The sequence below is a fragment of the Panulirus ornatus genome, chromosome 38 (genome assembly GCF_036320965.1).
Source record: "Panulirus ornatus isolate Po-2019 chromosome 38, ASM3632096v1, whole genome shotgun sequence".
Lineage (NCBI taxonomy): Eukaryota > Metazoa > Arthropoda > Malacostraca > Decapoda > Palinuridae > Panulirus > Panulirus ornatus.
The window spans coordinates 20209173-20229838 of NC_092261.1; the positions used below are offsets into that span (position 1 = coordinate 20209173).

Below are 20666 nucleotides of genomic sequence, written 5' to 3' on the forward strand. Positions count from 1 at the left end.
CCTTCATGCTTTCCTTTCTCACATTCATCCTGGCCACACACTTCTCGCTCACACTAACCCACTGTCACTCCACCTTTCCACAGTCGTCTTCATAGTCATATCCTCTGCAGCCACTGTCCACACACCTCCCCTCCTCCAATTCTCCTTTCCCAGTCGGACTCTTCTCACCTACACTGTGTGTGTGTGTGTGTGTGTGTGTGTGTGTGTTTTCAGGGATTGTTATCTTACCACGCAGCGAACTGTAGCCAAAGTCAATGTCTCACTATCCTCACCCTCTCATTATAACCAATATACAGTGAAGGTGATCAAGCTTTATGTGATAAGTGTATCGCCAGAATCCCTACAATCTGCCATTAGAATACCTTGGTATGAGACCCTTGACCATGATGGTTGACAGGTAATGGTGGCGAACATTTTCTCGTGTCACATCTCCAAACCAGACGAGGTCATGTGTCCCGCACGTAGATCCAGTGAATTCCAAGACCTGACTGTATTCGGCCAGCCGGTAACAATGTCCCTCCGGAACTAGTGGGGTGAGTGATATAGTCCCTCCTCCCACGAGGACACCATCCTAGCCGACCCAGGCCTCACTCACCCTGTATCTGAAGTCCACAAAAGTTCATGGCAGCGGTGGGATTCGAACCCACGCCTCCTGAGAGACTGGAGCCTAAATCCAGCGCCTTAGACCGCTCGGCCACGCTACCCTGAGTGCTTTAAGATGGAGGAAGAGGGATACTAGTGATCTAGGATGCCATGTTTAGTCGTTGATGGTAGACGTGTATTCATGGGTCAGTAAATTGTGTCAGAAAGACTTAGTGGCTAACGTGGCCGCTGGTGGAGCTAGATACCATGTCATTAAGGCTTGATTCCTTTGTATGATCATAATCACCATCTGGTCCCTCACCAGCCTGGCCAGGGGCACAAAGAGGATCTTCTATGTTGTGATACTTAATTTGGTTCTCTTCATCAGCTAAAATAAATGAAGGATTTTTTTTGCAATGCTTTTTTGTTCTATATTTCAGGAGCAGAAATACAATAAGGAGAGGGTGTCCACTCGCTACTCTCACTGCTGTGACCATGAAAACAGCGTTACTGATGACTGACCGTTGATATCAAGTGACCGTGAGTACAGATTACTTGAAGAGAAAATGAAGAGTACAAGGCAGAATTAAAGGGAGAAGTTGATGCCCCGTCCAAGAATGTTTTTTGGACCAAACAAGTGATTTGATCCAGATTTAATGGTGACTTTCATCTATCATAATACATAGAATAACTCGATTTGGAAGCATATTTTCCAAAGCAAAAACTACCAATAACCCTCTGGTAATTGCATAAGGTTTCGTAAATATCATGGTAACATTACTCACGATAACATAATGATTGTTGAAGGTTGTGCACATGGCATGACCAACCGTACTCTCAGGTCAACTATTCTTAAAAGATTGGTTGTCCATAGGAATCTAGAGACTAATGTGAATATATAGATGATTGAAGCAAAATAATCACGTTAATTTTAATCTTAGACAAGGAATCGTACGTTAATCAGATGTATGACTTACTGAAAGACGTCAATACACATCGTGAGATTGTTAAAGATCCAACAGTAGATGCAAACAGAAGATCCAATTCCCAGTTCAGGACACACTTGGTGCTATCAAATAATCTTTTCAGATAACTTTAACACTACATATGTTTATTCTATTTATTTATTTTGATTTGTCGCTGTCTCCCGCGTTAGCGAGGTAGCGCAAGGAAACAGACGAAAGAATGGCCCAACCCACCCACATACACATGTATATACATACACGTCCACACACGCAAATATACATACCTATACATCTCAATGTACACATATATATACACACACAGACATATACATATATACACATGTACATAATTCATACTGTCTGACTTTATTCATTCCCATCGCCATCTCGCCACACATGGAATAACAACCCCCTCCCCCCTCATGTGTGCGAGGTAGCGCTAGGAAAGACAACAAAGGCCCCATTCGTTCACACTCAGTCTCTAGCTGTCATGTAATAATGCACCGAAACCACAGCTCCCTTTCCACATCCAGGCCCCACAGAACTTTCCATGGTTTACCCCAGACGCTTCTCATGCCCTGGTTCAATCCATTGACAGCACGTCGACCCCGGTATACCACATCGTTCCAATTTACTATATTCCTTATACGCCTTTCACCCTCCCACATGTTCAGGTCCCGATCACTCAAAATCTTTTTCACTCCATCTTTCCACCTCCAATTTGGTCTCCCACTTCTCCTCGTTCCCTCCACCTCTGACACATATATCCTCATGGTCAATCTTTCCTCACTCATTCTCTCCATGTGACCAAACCATTTCAAAACACCCTCTTCTGCTCTCTCTACCACACTCTCTTTATTTCCACACATCTCTCTTACCCTATCATTACTTACCCGATAAAACCACCTCACATCACATATTGTCCTCAAATATCTCATTTCCAGTACATCCACCCTCCTGCACACAACTCTATCCATAGCCCACGCCTCGCAGCCGTACAAAATTGTTGGGACCACTATTCCTTCAAACATGCCCATTTTTGCTTTCCGAGGTAACGTTCTCGACTTCCAAACATTCTTTAAGGCTCCCAGAATTTTCGCCCCCTCCCCAACCCTATGATTCACTTCCGCTTCCATGGTTCCATCCGCTGCCAGGTCCACTCCCAGATATCTAAAACACTTTACTTCCTCCAGTTTTTCTCCATTCAAACTTACCTCCCAATTGACTTGACTCTCTACCCTACTGTACCTATTAACCTTGCTCTTATTCACATTTACTCTTAACTTTCTTCTTTCACACACATTACCAAACTCAGTCACCAGCTTCTGCAGTTTCTCACATGAATCAGCCACCAGCGCTGTATCATCAGCGCACAGCAACTGACTCACTTCCCAAGCTCTCTCATCCACAACAGACTTCATACTTGCCCCTCTTTCCAAAACTCTTGCATTCACCTCCCTAACAACCCCATCCATAAACAAATTAAACAACCATGGAAACATCACACACCCTTGCCGCAAACCTATATTCACTGAGAACCAATCACTTTCCTCTCTTCCTACACGTACACATGCCTTACATCCTCGATAAAAACTTTTCACTGCTTCTAACAACTTGCCTCACACACCATATATTCTTAATATCTTCCACAGAGCATCTCTATCATCATACGCCTTCTCCAGATCCATAATTGCTATATACAAATCCATTTGCTTTTCTAAGTATTTCTCACATACATTCTTCAAAGCAAACACCTGATCCACACATCCTCTACCACTTCTGAAACCACACTGTTCTTCCCCAATCTGATGCTCTGTACATGCCTTCACCCTCTCAATCAATACCCTCCCATATAATTTACCAGGAATACTCAACAAACTTATACCCCTGTAATTTGAGCACTCACTCTTATCCCCTTTGCCTTTGTACAATGGCACTATGCAAGCATTTCGCCAATCCTCAGGCACCTCACCATGAATCATACAAACATTAAATAACCTTACCAACCAGTCAACAATACAGTCACCCCCTTTTTCAATAAATTCCACTGCAATACCATCCAAACCCGCTGCCTTGCCGGCTTCCATCTTCCTCAGAGCTTTTACTACCTCTTCCCTGTTTACCAAATCATTTTCCCTAAACCTCTCATTCTGCACACCACCTCGACCAAAACACCCTATATCTGCCACTCTATCATCAAACACATTCAACAAACCTTCAAAATACTCACTGCATCTCCATCTCACATCACCACTACTTGTTATCACCTCCTCATTTGCCCCCTTAACCGAAGTTCCCATTTGCTCACTTGCCTTACGCACTTTATTTACCTCCTTCCAAAACATCTTTTTATTCTCCCTAAAATTTGATTATACTCTCTCACCCCAACTCTCATTTGCCCTCTTTTTCACGTCTTGCACCTTTCTCTTGACCTCCTGCCTCTTTCTTTTATACATTTCCCACTAATTTGCATTTTTTTCCTTGCAAAAATCGTCCAAATGCCTCTCTCTTCTCTTTCACTAATAATCTTATTTCTTCATCCCACCCCTCACTACCCTTTCTAATCAACCCACCTCCCAAGCTTCTCATGCCACAAGCACCTTTTGCTCGAGCCATCACTGCTTCCCTAAGTACATTCCATTCCTCCCCCACTCCCCTTACCTCCTTTGTTCTCACCTTTTTACATTCTGTACCTAGTCCCTCCTGATACTTCCTCACACAAGTCTCCTTCCCAAGCTCACTTACTCTCACCACTCCCTTCACCCCAACATTCTCTCTTCTTTTCTGAAAACTTCTACAAATCTTCACCTTCGCCTCCACAAGAAAATGATCAGACATCCCTCCAGTTGCACCTCTCAGGGCATTAACATCCAAAAGTCTCTTTTTCGCGCGCCTATCAATTAACACGTAATCCAATAACGCTCCCTGGCCATCTTTCCTACTTGCATACGTATACTTATGTATATCTAGCTTTTTAAACCAGGTATTCCCAATCACCACTCCTTTTTCAGCACATAAATCTACAAGCTCTTCACCATTTCCATTTACAACACTTAACACCCCATGTATACCAATTATTCCCTCAACTTCCACATTACTCACCTTTGCATTCAAATCACCCATCACTATAACCCGGTCTTGTGCATCAAAACCACTAACACACTCATTCAGCTGCTCCCAAAACACTTGCCTCTCATGATCTTTCTTGTCATGCACAGGTGCATATGCACCAATAATGACCCATCTCTCTCCATCAACTTTCAGTTTTACCCATATCAAACTAGAATTTACTTTCTTACACTCTATCACATACTCCCACAACTCCTGTTTCAGGAGTATTGCTACTCCTTTCCTTGGTCTTGTCCTCTTACTAACCCCTGACTTTACTCCCAAGACATTCCCAAACCACTCTTCCCCTCAAACATACTTCCTATCTCTCCTTTTTTCTCATCTTGGTTACATCCACACACATTTAGACCCCCAATCTGAGCCTTCGAGGAGGATGAGCAATCCCCGCCTGATTCCTTCTTCTGTTTCCCCTTTTAGAAAGTTAGATACAAGGAGGGGAGGGTTTCTGGCCCCCCGCTCCCGTCCCCTTTAGTCGCCTTCTACGACACGTGAGGAATGCGTGGGAGGTATTCTTTCTCCCCTATCCCCAGGGATAACTACATATGTATTACACGATATTGATCAAACACACGACCAATGATCCTCTACAATCTATCATTAGTTCAATGGGGTCTTCCTCATACAGCCTTTCAACATAGCTAGTCAGGATATTGTGACCACTGGCTGGGAATATTTCTAATCCGCACATCAACAACTTGATGTCAGATCTGACTCATAGACTGAGAGAACAAGAGATCCTTGACAATTATCAAAATTCAGTGTTAACTAAGAAAATAAGAGATCCTTGACAATCATTAAGTTTCAGTTTTAACTCATTGTTTACCAACGTTCCTGTACGAGATATGTAATGTTTTCTAAGGGATAAAATACACATGTTTGACTTCCCAGTAATCCATAATGTTTTTATATCGCAAATTGTGTTATGTGTAACATATAATGTATTTCGTGCTAATGACAAGATCTTCAAACAACGATATGGCATGGCGTTGGGTAATCCTCTTTCTCCAAGATATTCAAATATCTATATGGATTTTTTAAATCCCAGTTGTGACCTCTCATTTGCAATGCCGATATAACACGGCAATCATTTTTCTTCAAAGCAAATTTTCAACATATGGAATGATTTACTAATCATAACAGTTAAAAACATTATCATAGATACGTTTAAGCATCGACGTGATAAATATTTCGCCTAAGATCCACGACTGACAATATCAGCCCCTTCTTGACTGTATAAGTCTATACATTTTTCCCTTTGATGAATCTGTATCCGTTCTTCTCATACAACATTAATCCATGAGTTTCTGTTCTCTTTCACTATCACAAACAGCCTCGTTAGGACCAAATGGGCATTGCGTTTGAATTCCTTTGTATTATTAAGACCAACATAATTTCCCTTATCACATGCCCTTCCAGAGACACTCCTCGAATACAGAACCTGACCAACACAGCCAACACCCATCTGTGTGATGATTTCAACGCCCACCATCTGGCATGGTTCAACGCCCACAATACTGCATGGCTTAACGCCCAACACCATGCATGGTTCAACGCCCACCATCCTGCATGGATCAACGCCCACCATCCCGCATAGCTCAACGTCCACCACCCTGCATGGCTCTACGCCCACCATCTTGCATGGTTCAACGCCCATCATCCCGCATAGCTCAACGCCCACCACCCTGCATGGCTCTACGCCCACCATCTTGCATGGTTCAACGCCCATCATCCCGCATAGCTCAACGCCCACCACCCTGCTTGGCTCTACGCCCACCATCCTGCATGGCTCAACGCCCACCAACAGGCATGGCTCAACGCCCACCATCCTGCATGGTTCAACGCCTGCCAACAGGCATGGCTCAATGCCCACCATCCTGCATAGCTCGACGCCCACCATCCTGCATGGCTCAACGCCCACCATCCAGCATGGCTCAACGCCCACCATCCTGCATGGGTTAACGCCCACCATCCTGCATGGCTTAACGCCCACCAACAGGCATGGTTCAACGCCCACCATCCTGCATGGTTCAACGCTCACCATCCTGCATAGCTCAACGCCCAGATCCTAGATCCCTGAGGTGTATTACTCATGAATTAACCTCATCTTTTCAACATATGCAACCAGCCAACCAGACTCCAAACCCACACCTCCAGCAACCATCCTCACCACACGTTCACTTGTGCACACCAGCGCTGTACACAAGGACTACTGGAGCATAGTGCATGACCTGTCCTCTGACCACTCATAAGTTCCGATAACACTACCTGGCCCATCAAACCCACACAGCCACTACAGGAGAGCAGATTGGCCAACTTCCGTACACTACATAGGATCCAAGCAGCTCCAAATCTTCATCAAAGATAATTTCCCATCCACGTACCTCGCACTTCATCAACATCACCAAACCAGTCCTGCAAGAAGTACATACCACGAGGACATAGAAAGTAGTATAATCTAGACCTCTCCCCACAAGTGGTTGATCTCATAACACAAAGAAACATACTAAGACGAAAACATCCACCTTCAATAGGGATCATAAAAAGCACCATCATTAACCTATTCACTGAAAAGCAGGCAGAAAACGGTCGCTCCTTCCTTCACACTATTATCTTCAAGACCCACAACAACCAGCTCTGGCGCACAATAAAGAAAATCCATCCCCTCCACACCACCCCGGCCTCCTCCCCCTCACACCTCCCTATATTGGTTCTGTCTTACTACCCAGACTTCTGGAGAGTGTGTAAGGTAGTGAGCACCAGAATGATATGGGTGAAAATAATTAAGTGGTGGGTGATGATTGTGATTACAAAATTGGCTACGAGGAGACTGAGGAAGAAAGGTAAGTTTTTTGGAGCAGTTTTGATGCATGTGATTAGGTGATATAAATACAAATGTGGGTTATGTAGCAGTTAAAATGAACATCCTGTGGAGTTGTGTATTGAAAAAGGATTGGCAACTTGGGAATACCTGGTCTAATGAGAGGGATATGTATAAGTGTGTGTGTGTTAGGAAAGATAGAAAATAGGTATGACTGCATTACATAATAACTGACAGGCATGAAAAGAGACTCATGGATGTCAATGCAGAGAAGGGCAGCTGAAGGGATGTCTGATCATTATTTGATGAAGGTGAGGAGGAAGATTAAAGATGAAAGGAAAGAGTGAGTGATTACCTCTAGGATATGCATCATGTATCAGTAGAGGAATCATGTGTAAATATGATGACAATGAAGTTGCATGGGGAAGGCTTTCATTGGCCATCATGTGTAGCAGTAAGGCAAGAGGTACATGGGATCCAGCAGGTGCATTTTCATTAAGGATAATCAAAACAATATTTACAAAAAATGAACATGTTTGACATATACAAATTATCCTTGCAAAACAATCACATATGCACTTTAACAACACTTATGCCAGGAAGTCAGTTTATGATAGTCATCCAGGTAAGTATTATGCATCTGAGAATTACCTGGGATTTTACATGGTGAACTGCTCTTAGATTTCTTACAGAAGTATGACATGAGGTGTTAACTTTGGTCTCCTTGCACTTTGACTGATTTATAATTTTTTTCTACAAAGTAAAAAATTGGAGTAATGGAATGTGGAAAAGAAAACCTGAGGTTACAAATTTATATAAGTGAAAATATTCAATAACTGTAGCCATTACATGCAACGGTAGTTCAGAATATCATGTAAGAAGGGGTGTTAATTTGCATATAACTCAAACAGGTGATAGAATCATCATATACAATATGACAAATCATTCGCTTCATCTGTGAACTTAGGTAACAGAAACTGTCTAATATCCTTAGGATTGCAGTATTCTTATCCACTATGGACTTAAACGAATTATTAAACTGGCATTTTTGAAATGGCAAATTAGAAATAAAATTAGAGCATTGAGATAGTTCACAGGAACTAATCATCCCAAATTTCAAATGCATTCATAATGCAAGAAAAACAAAGTCAGCTATAAAGTTTGCCACCTTGACAACCAAACTAAATATTTCTAAAAACAAGCTCTATGGAATGTTTTGTCTTATTAGCAAATTGGTAAAACTTTTACTTTATTTGACACTGCCATCTGAAAAAATATGAGTTCACTGTGTCTTGCTACTCTTGAGGCTGGTAACACCAGAAATTCTCCATAAGTTCTTTTTATTATATATAGAAAAAAAATCTGACTTCTGGTTTGCTTACTGGTTATGACAATTTAAGATTAGTAATTCTGACTGTAGTAGCAACTTAGTGATAAAGAAAAAACTTGAAAAACACCAAATCTTGATATCTAATTACTAAATCACCTTTAGAGCAAACATCAAATTCATGTGCACCACTACATGAAGTTCTGTACTGAAATGCAATGACAATATTCACATTAACTACTTTGTTCACAGTACTATAAGGGGTTAGATGAGAAAATTCACAAATACATAAATTGTCTTCAAAACTTAAGTAACAGAAACTTCACTACATTAAGAACTTTCATTCCATTACCAAGAAGTTTCTATCAAGTTGCTTTAACTGCACTAAGGCACAATTTAATCTGTGTTTATAATGTTTCTAAAGTCATATTCTACAATTATTCTATGTATAAAATGTAAATTTGTATCATCTGAAATACTATTGGATTATTTAGTCAAGTGAAGTCTAGCAGATTACAGCAGAGTCTGACTCATATAAAAGATTTATTTTCCTTTGCATGAAAATAAAATATGCATCATACATCTTCCTTCTACATTAGAGAAAATATAGATTTAGCTTGGAAATGCCACAGAAACAGCAATTTATTTCCCTCAAACCATTAGCTAAATATCCATAATGCCAACTTAGATGTAAATGACCTGATACTCATCCTGACAGGAAACCTTTTAGATTCACTTTTTTTTGTATCACATACAATGACTACAACTGCACATTCCATACAAAAATAAGTTGCATGAAATATTAACACTTTTACTTCCATTCTTCATTTAAATGTAATATTAGGGTTTGGAAACATCTGTTCATCTTACCACAGCTACAAAAAATTAAAATAAAAGGCACCACAGGCCTATGAATGGCTTAGTGAGATGATGAAAGTGGTACTTATGTATCCCCACCTAATTATTCCTTGAAAGCAGCCGCCCTATCCTAGCTTGCACTGTAATGAGTCTCAAGAGCTGCAATTAATACATGGAATGCTACTCCTGTTTCTCCCCATGAGCTGTAATTATACATAATCTTTAGATAATGGGACGATGTTGACTATAATGTAGGCAAGATCAACAGTCATCTGCATTTAAGCTACTGGACAGTTAGTCTGTAAATCTGAAAATGCATATGAACATCCATTTTCCAATGCAACTGTTCACAGTATAATCAGTACAACATTCTGTATTTAATATAACTTACAAATGCAGATTCCATCATGACCCAATTCAATAGCAATGATTGCATTTAGAATTTCAGTAAAATGCACAATGCTGCTATTTTTTCTTCCTAATGATACATCTTGTGCTAAATTTGACCACAAATTTGTGCTGCAGTCCATTGGTAATACTATTTCTTTTGTAATCAAAACAAACATATGCAGTTTGTAACATTTTCAGAGAAATTATTCTTGATCAACAGCCATTGTCAAACACTATCTGGACCAATAAATGACTTGATAACAATTTATCCATTTTCTTTGTACATGCTACAGGTCCCTTACAAACTGTGCTTCATATTAGTATTCAAAACTTTAAAAACAAAGCATTATGATTTCTCTATACATACAGAAATCCCTAGACTCAAAGCACAATATAACAAATAAATCCAACATTTCTATTAGATCAATAAAATAATCTTCGAAACTTGGATCGCTATCAAGTAACAATGTTATTGCTCTGAACATCCTAAAAATATAAAATACGACATAAAAACTGAAGAATCAGTAATTCATGGGTACAAGAACAGTTCTGGTACCCAGCTTAAAAAGATTATGCCTGTATTGTCTGACATGTACAATGATGTGGGTGATACCTCAGTGACTGTAGCTTAAACAGTCACATCTGCAATACTCTTCATCTGACAAACAACGGGGAGTGAGAACTCTGATGATTGGCTCGAGGCAAGGATGCTAGTGAGGAATGGCTCGAGGCATGAGGCAGCAAGGATTCATTGGGCTCAGTCTAATGCAGTGTCTACATTCATACACACTAGTCGTCGAGCTCTGGTGCTAATTGTTGGGGAATCTGGAGCCTTAGGTACATGACCGTTAGTTTCTTCTCTAAGAACCTCACTAGTGCAGATATTTCCATTGGCATGACCATTGGCATAGCCATTGGCAATGCCATTAGCATGGCCATTTGCAAAACCATTTGCCTTTCCAGTAGCACAGCCATTTGCATAACCATTTGAGATACCATTGGCAAGTTTAGCAACACCATTGGGGAGGCCTCCATTGGCATGTCCATTCTGAGTATTTGAAGGTTCCACTGGCAGGAGCCTGCATAAAAAAAAATATACATTTATGTATTTATTGATGAATACAAGCAAGTATGAATATGTACATGTGTGTGTATGTAATGTTTGCTTATGTGTGTGTATACGTTAATATGTATATGTACATACATATATATTCCTATGAGTCCACGGGAAAATGAAATACAGTAAGTTCCCAAGTACACTTTCGTGTAATAATCACATCATCAGGGGAGACACAAGAGAGAAATATAACAGTCAGTTGATATACAACGAAGTGACGTAGCCAGGAGATGCCATTTAGTAAACATGCGAATGTCCAAGACAGACAAAGAGCGTATCATAAACTTATTATGTGGACAAGAAAATTGTTTACAAATTTTATCAACAATAAAGTTATCCAATTAGTATATATCTTCACTAATATTAAGATTATAATTCTTTGTGTATTTAATAATAAAAGATTCAATGATATTTCTCGTGGTACTGCAGTTACAGTTAATAACGGAGATTCACTAATATTAAGATTATAATTCTTTGTGTATTTAATAATAAAAGATTCAATGATATTTCTCGTGGTACTGGAGTTACAGTTAATAACGGAGATGGCATTACTCCAGTCAATACAATGACCATAGTTTTTAACATGATTACACAAGGCATTTGATTCTTGTCCCATTCTTATACTATTTTTATGTTGCTTAAGTCTAACAGAAAGATCCTTACCAGTCTGCCCAACATAAAACTTATCACAGTTTCTACATGGCACTTTATAGATGCACCCAGGAGAATTTTCTGGTGACTTCCTGATTAAGATATTCTTTATAGTATTATTGTTGCTGAAGGCAACATTTACATTAAAGGATTTAAGCAACATGGGAAGTGAAGTAAAATTATTATTAAAAAGGAGAACTAAAAGATTCTTGGTGTCAATGGGAGGTTTGTGCTCAACTCTATAAAATGATTTCTTTGCTAACTTAAGGGATTTATCAATGAAAGATCTAGGGTACTTTAACTTAGATCCAATAGAATATATCTTCTCAAACTCACCATCAATATACTCCGAACTGCAAATACATAATGCCCTAAGGAACATGGATGAAATGATGATAATTTAACTCTGTCATGTTGAGATGAGTAATAATGGATATATGAATATACATTGGTAGGTTTTCTGTATATGCTAAACTTAAACTTGTTTCCTTGCCTATGGAGCACACAATCTAAAAATGGTAACATACCATTATTTTCATTTTCTACAGTAAATTTGATGGAAGGTACTAAATTGTTCAGCAAGGGAAGAAATGTTTGTAAATTTTCATTTGTTGGCCAAACACAAAGAACATCATCTACATACCTTAACAAAATTGCATCAGAAGGTAAGTTATCCTTTAGGAACTTCATTTCAAAAAATTCCATATAAAAATTACTTAGTACAGGTGAAAGAGGGTTACCCATTGCCATACCAAATTTTTGAGCATAATGGTATGGCAATGGGTAACCCTCTTTCACCTGTACTAAGTAATCTTTACATGTATGTGGTGTGCAAAGTGAGAGGGTTAGGGAGAATGATTTGGTAAACAGAGAAGAGGTAGTAAAAGCTTTGCGGAAGATGAAAGCCGGCAAGGCAGCGGGTTTGGATGGTATTGCAGGGGAATTTATTAAAAAAGGGGTGATTGTATTGTTGACTGGTTGGTAAGGTTATTTAATGTATGTACGACTCATGGTGAGGTGCCTGAGGACTGGTGGAATGCTTGCATAGTGCCATTGTATAAAGGCAAAGGGGATAAGAGTGAGTGCTCAAATTACAGAGGTATAAGTTTGTTGAGTATTCCTGGGAAATTATATGGGAGGGAATTGATTGAGAGGGTGAAGGCATGTACAGAGCATCAGATTGGGGAAGAGCAGTGTGGTTTCAGAAGTGGTACAGGATGTGTGGATCAGGTATTTGCTTTAAAAAATGTATGTGAGAAATACTTAGAAAAGCGAATGGATTTGTATGTAGCATTTATGGATCTGGAGAAGGCATATGATAGAGTTGATAGAGATGCTCTGTGGAAGGTATTAAGAATATATCGTGTGGGAGGTAAGTTGATAGAAGCAGTGAAAAGTTTTTATCGAGGATGTAAGGCATGTGTACGTGTAGAAAGAGAGGAAAGTGATTGGTTCTCAGTGAATGTTGGTTTGCGGCAAAGGTGCGTGATGTCTCCATGGCTGTTTAACTTGTTTATGGATGGGGTTGTTAGGGAGGTGAATGCAAGAGTTTTGGAAAGAGGGGCAAGTATGCAGTCTGTTGTGAATGAGAGAGCTTGGGAATTGAGTCAGTTGTTCGCTGATGATACAGCGCTGGTGGCTGATTCATGTGAGAAACTGCAGAAGCTGGTGACTGAGATTGGTAAAGTGTGTGAAAGAAGAAAGCTGAAGTAAATGTGAATAAGAGCAAGGTTATTAGGTACAGTAGGGTTGAGGGACAAGTCAATTGGGAGGTAAGTTTGAATGGAGAAAAACTGGAGGAAGTGAAGTGTTTTAGATATCTGGGAGTGGATTTGGCAGCAGATGGAACCATGGAAGCGGAAGTGAATCATAAGGTGGGGGAGGGGGTGAAAGTTCTGGGAGCATTGAAAAATGTGTGGAAGTCGAGAACGTTATCTTGGAAAGCAAAAATGGGTATGTTTGAAGGAATAGGGGTTCCAACAATTTATATGGTTGCAAGGCATGGGCTATAGATAGAGTTGTGTGGAGGAGGGTGGATGTGCTGGAAATGAGATGTTTGAGGACAATATGTGGTGTGAGGTGGTTTGATCGAGGAAGTAACGAAAGGGTAAGAGAGATGTCTGGTAATAAAAAGAGTGTGGTTGAGAGAGCAGAAGAGGGTGTTTGAAAATGGTTTGGTCACATGGAGAGAATGAGTGAGGAAAGATTGACCAAGAGGATATGTGTCAGAGGTGGAGGGAACGAGAGAAGTGGGAGACCAAATTGGAGGTGGAAAGATGGAGTGAAAAAGATTTTGAGTGATTGGGGCCTGAACATGCAGGCGTGCAAGGAATAGAGTGAATTGGAATGATGTGGTATACTGGGGTCGACGTGCTGTCAATGGATTGAACCAGGGCATGTGAAGCATCTTGGGTAAACCATGGATAGTTTTGTGGGGCCTGGATGTGGAAAGGGAGCTGTGGTTTCAGTGCATTATGCATGACAGCTAGAGACTGAGTGTGAAAAAATGTGGCCTTTGTTGTCTTTTCCTAGCGCTACCTCGCGCACATGCGGGGGGAGGGGGTTGGTATTTCATGTGTGGCGGGGTGGCGATGGGAATGAATAGGGGTAAACAGTATGAATTATGTACATGTGTATGTATGTATATATCTGTGAGTGTATATATATGTATGTGTTGAGATGTGTAGGTGTGTATGTGCTGAGTGTGGACGTGTATGTATATACATTTGTATGTGGGTGGATGGGCCATTCTTTCGTCTGTTTCCTTGCGCTACCTCGCTAACAGTGACAAAGTATAATAAATAAATATAAATAAATATGTATATATGTATATATAATAATTACAATGTTAACTTCATATATATCTATTAGTATAGCAAGAGCATAGGTATGGAGATACCTGAAGGGACAGATAGAAGAGGAAGACATTACAAAAGCAGTAGTGAGAAAAAAGCAATAATGCTCTTTAAGAATGGTAAAGCTGGGGGTACATATGAGATGGTGAAGAGTGAAAGTGAAACTGTAATTCACTGTGAAAAAAGGTCATGTGCCTGGCAAGTGGAAGGAGGTGATAACTGTTTCACTGTACAAAGTAAATGGCAAGGTGTGTGGTACGATAATTAAGAATTTTGTTAAAAGGATGTGAGCCAACGGTAGCTGAAGAACATGGAAGCTTTATGAAAAGAAGCTGTACACCAAATCTTTGTACTTTCAGAAGTTTTGGAGTAACTTCCTGTCTAAGGGGCCTCTTCTAACCTTATGACAGAATACAGCATCAATGGATTTTAAAAAGGCACATCATAAAAATGAAAAATTAAATTCTTTAGGAAGTTCTAACTACATGATGTGCATGGACTTTTGAGTACTATTAAGAGCTTTCATAATGGAGGTTGTGGGTGTATGTGGAGAGAGTTTTACACTAGTGGGACCCCATCTCTTGAACATTCTCTACTATCATACAACTTAATTTATGTATGCTGTTTGAATATGTCATGTCCTTACTAATTCAATTCCATTCATCTATCATTCTTCTCCAATTAAAATACTTATTTACATCTTTTTTTAAGGTTTCTTGCTTAATTTAATGTTATGTCCTCAGGCTGCTCTGTCCCTACATCTCTTGAAAACTGTTCACTGTCACATCATTGACCTGTTTTAAGAATTTAAAGGTTGTGATCAGGTCACCTCATGCTCTTCCCTTTTCCAAGGTGGGCAAATTGAAGTGTTTAGCATTTCCTTGTAACTCAGCTCTCTTAAATCTGGTACCATCGTTTTTACCCTCCTCTAGACCTTCTCTATTTCCTCTATGTGCTTCTTTAGATGCAGTGACCATACTTGAGCACCAAATTTTAGTTTTGGTCTGATGTAGGATGTGAACAGTTTGCTAAATATTTCCTTACACATATATTTCACAGCTACTCTGATACTTGCCAGACGAAAGTTTCTCCTTCACTAATCTCCTAATGTGGGACTCTGGTGACAAGTTAGGGATGATCTTAATTCTCAAGCCCTTGTCAAGAACAGAATCCGGAAGCTTATTTCTCGCTATATAAAAATCATACTGAGGCTTTCTTTCCCTCTGTCTCCCCACCCCCTCTCATTACTTTATACTTTCTTGTATTGAATTTCATCACCACATATCAAACCTACTTTAGAGTCTGTTTAGGTCCCCAAGTAAACTGATGCCATCCTCCTTGCTTTTTACTTCCCTCATCATATGCAAACATATTCAGATTATAACAGTCCATACCTTCAGGCAAATCAGTCACACAGACTAAGAAGAGAAACAGTCCCAAAACAGAATCATGAGGTACCCTACTAGTGACCATCAAAAACTTGGAAAAGGTTCCTTTGACATGTGTCCTTTATTCCCTTCCATAATGATAGTTTTCTATCCACAGGACAAGTCTCCCTCTTACTCTTGCCTGGTATTCCAGTATTTTAAGAAGTCTGCCTAATGCATCTGCACACATCTTCAGCACATACACTGACATTTCATCAAGACCACAAGCTTTAGTAAGTGTGGTGATCTACTCTAGTGCTTACAGTATATCCACCAAGTTCAGGGAAAGACAGATCAGCATGGGCAAGGACATTTCAGCACATATTGTGCAGCTTGTCACAGGAGAAGCTCTTAAAAATCCAAACTTATGTTTATGTTAGCTGTGTTGCTCTACATAATGCAAAACAGAAATGGCCATTCATTGTACAAGCACGGCCAAGCCAGCCTGCACTGTTACTTGACATGTTATAGGCATGTACAGATATGTTAGCATGTGCTGTGCTGCTTGATGCATGACAGAAGACAGTGTAAGTGCTAAGACACATCAGTGTGTTGTGTGCTTTTTTCCCCCATCAAAGGTAAAGACAATGAACAGTCAAAGACACATTAGTAAACACTACTGCTTAGCACATCATGGAAAACTTTGTATAAGCAAAGATGCATACACCTTGCTACACTTATTTCTCTTGCTAAATGGCTACGTGCTTCATTAAGGATTTTTAATTGTACATGCAATGAAATAAATGGCTGATAAGCCATGCTTCCCTACAGGCCACTGCTGTCGATCAGAAACTATATAATATTCACTCTAAGTATGGCATCTTTAATGGTAATATCAATAACTGCCAATACATTATGACCTCTACAATTAAAGACTGACCAATCATATTTCCTTCTTGGTCACTGTCAGCAATCCACACTTCTCAAACAGTTCACTCCAAAATCAAAATGAAGGGCCTACATGTTGACATCAGCCCAGCAGCAAGCAAAGTATCATCCAGGATTAGGATAAACCAATAATTTAGATATCAAATGTACACTGGTATTCTAGAGAATAATAAGCTAATTCATGGAAATGGCAATTTAATCATAATTGATTTAACCAAGATGAGTCTAGCCAACTGCTCCAAACTGGTGATTAAGCAAAACTGAGTACCATAAAAGTTGTGTGATGAAGATGTGGCCAGGTGATGTCTTAAGTGGGAAGGTAGGATAATTGTTTAATCGTGACTACAGGACTGTTTTTAACAGAATTTTTCATGCAATTCTGAGGGACAAATGATAATTACATTTTTTGCAATGCATTTAATGCAACTATGGCATTACTAATTGTATTTTCATCCACATAACTGACTAAAGATGGCTATATTGAAACTACATGATGAAGGCAGCTGAGGGAGATAACGTAAAAAGTTGCTGATAGAAGTTTCCTTATTTCTACTCAAAGCTGGATATATGTCTTATTCTATCACTATTGGCATTTTAGAATATCAATATAAGATAAAAAGAAATTTAACATTCTGGTCACTAAAGATATAAAATGATCGAGCTTACTGACCTTAATCCTGGCTGCTCTCCTAAAGTAGGTTTTTACATAAAAGTCTGAGAAGAGGAAGAAGAACATGACAGCATGACCGCCAATACACCACATGAAGGCACGTGGGTAGTTACACTCCGTGAAACAAAGCTGCCATTTCAGAAAAAGAAACATATAAGAAAATAAGCAAAAAATCAGTAATAACATAATGTGAAAAATTATTTTGCTATTAATCACTACCCTGACTTTTCTTCTGAGAAGATTGTTGGTTCAAGTTAATTCTTCATCCACCATGATTACATTTCCTTCAATACTCAACTCTTTATGCATACATCATTCCATTATTATCCTTGTGCTTTATCCTCACTTCTCTCATTTTTACCCATATACACAATAAGAATCATTCATAATTTGTGACACATTTCTCACTGCTTCTTTTAATATTTATGACTTTTTTTCCTTTTCAATTTTTACACATTCCCTCTTCTCCTACTTTGAACATACATCCTGTGGTAAGTAATATTCAATTCCTTAAACCATCCATTATAGCATCATGTAGGTCACTTTTATATTGCTCTGTTCACTATGGCTGGGTCATATATATACGAGTATAAAAAATTCTAATTGCCCCCTCTGCCTCAAGGCAAAATAAACAGGCAGTAATGTTTGGAGAGGCATCCCATGTACTGCTACTAAATACTACAGCCTAAATTTTACCTATACAATAGTCAGTATATTTGGAGGTATCAAAGAGGCCTGTGCAAGATCGTGTTATGTAAAAAATTTTGAATCGGTAACACTTTTACAAAATAATGAATATTAGTGATGAAAACAGTTAGTAATCATATATGTTGGTGACAAAAAGAATTCCAAAAATATCATGCATCTTACAACATATGCTTAATGGTACTTTTGGCATATGTTACACACATGGCAACAGAGCAGCATATATCAAGGAATACAAAGCACAAGTAAACAAAGTTTTACCAGGCTGAGATGTATATTATTTCGTCTAGAAAACTATCTTGTAGTTACACATAATAAACTTCTAGGGATATATTTTCATAATATTCAAGAATATTCTACACACAATGTACAGAAAATATTCAGTCTGCCGCATTGAAATGGGTTAATCTTATTGGCTTTCTGAACCTTCTCGTTCAACCTTGTTCCTCTTCTTTGTATCTAGTTAAAGAGAAAGGATCCATGGCTCTTTAAGTGTGTGTAAATACTCATGATTGCCTTTGAACTTTCTCATATTTTCCATCTTCATCATGAAAAACTCCATGATGATCTTCTCCCATGACTTTCCTTAACCTTGTAATCAACAATTTGTACTAAACTTTTCACAATCACTTGCATTTTATAGCCTCATTTACAGCTTCACTCCATTTTTATCTTTGAAATAGTGTCAGGGGGTAGCATCTTTCTCCCATTCACATCTATATTATTTGGTGTGCCTCTTCGTGGCTTCCCTTCAACATCATGCTTTCTATCCTTACACTTCATCTTCGGTCTTATTATTCCCTTTTCTCATTTCAACATACTTTGTCTTCCTTTTTGAATTCTTTCCAGTTACCTACATAATCACATAACATGTCCTTTATTTCTTCAACCACTCTTCATTAAATGTATAGGTGATCCTTTCTACAATCCTTGCTTTTAACTCCTTCCACTTCCCTCACTCCACCTCCAAACCTTAAAAATCAATTTCTACTCCTTGCACTGTCCCAGTCATTATGGCTGGCATATCCATGCTTCAATCTTATATGAGTGAGTAAAACTAAATATTCCACCTTTTGAATTCTACCACATATGCACTCATGCTCTGAACTTCTTGCTAAACTACAGAACAAACAAATGTGTGACATCAATGGCCAAGGCATATGGAAATGGGGGATGTGGCACAATACCCTAACATACTGCTGTTACAAAAACTCTTCTCCTATGCTTTTGCAGGGTTTGAGGCTTCGCTTCTTACACTCAACAGCATGCTTAGCTCAAACCATCTGCCTACCCTTAACACTTATCCTTTCATTTCAGCTTCCTTATCATTATCTGTAATAAGTATTCAAAATTCCTCACCCTTTTCAATCTCATCACTCAATTGTATCTCGCATACAAATACCCTAACATACTGCTGTTACGAAAACTCTTCTCCTATGCTTTTGCAGGGTTTGAGGCTTCTTACACTCAACAGCATATTTAGCTCAAACCATCTGCCTACCCTTAACACTTGCCCTTTCATTTCAGCTTCCTTATCATTATCTGTAATAAGTATGCAAAATTCCTCACCCTTTCCAATCTCGTCACTCAACTGTATCTCGCATACAGTACTTAAAGAGTTCATTTCTGACTCTTTTGTTACCCAACAAAATTATTGAGGTCCTGCTGTTTCAACTATTACCGGAGTATTGTATATGCAACTCAAATGCATCTTGTCATGATATTCCTTTTTTCACTTTTTTAACTACTCATGAGGGATGACTTTCTTTACTTCCCAAAGCATATAGGCAATACTTTGGTTATTGCTCTTGAGCTCTGGCTGCTTGTGTGCCCCCACCATTAGCTAGACCATGCAATACTTGGTAAGCTGGTGCATCACATGATTACTGTATGGCTGATGGCAACTCAGCAGTGAGCCGTGACTGTTTCTTCCCCACAACTTGAAGCTTTGGAAATCTCTACCCTCTCATATCTTTCCCAGTAACTATGACCTGGCACATTTTAAAAGCTTTTCCACTTTCTCTAGAATCTGTAAATACTTTCCTATGTCTTTTCTTTTTCCCTTTCATTAATCTCTCTATTTCAAGTAAGGCCTGGCCATGATGTGGACTTTTGTCCATGACTGGAGCCTTAAAAAAAAAAAAAAGGTATGGGACACAGAATATATGTTTCACAATAAGTTCAACTTTATACCACTTAACCACTCATACTCCACTCTGCCAAAACCCTAAACTATATCCACAACTTTCCTCACCAACTCTTTCCAATAGCTTTATTACATACC

The 20666-nt window shown here is 39.2% G+C and overlaps 1 long non-coding RNA gene and 1 other non-coding gene across 2 annotated transcripts; both read right to left on the bottom strand.

Moving 5' to 3' along the window:
- Positions 1 to 622: 622 nt before the first annotated feature.
- TRNAL-UAG (transfer RNA leucine (anticodon UAG)) lies at positions 623 to 704 on the bottom strand. The gene has a single exon. It is a non-coding gene; the product is annotated as a tRNA-Leu (tRNA).
- A 7306-nt stretch (positions 705 to 8010) lies between these two features.
- Positions 8011 to 18575, bottom strand: LOC139760931 (uncharacterized). Its single transcript, XR_011715439.1, has 2 exons — positions 17678 to 18575; positions 8011 to 11148 (listed from the first exon to the last, which is right to left on the bottom strand). It is a non-coding gene; the product is annotated as an uncharacterized lncRNA (long non-coding RNA).
- Positions 18576 to 20666: the final 2091 nt, after the last annotated feature.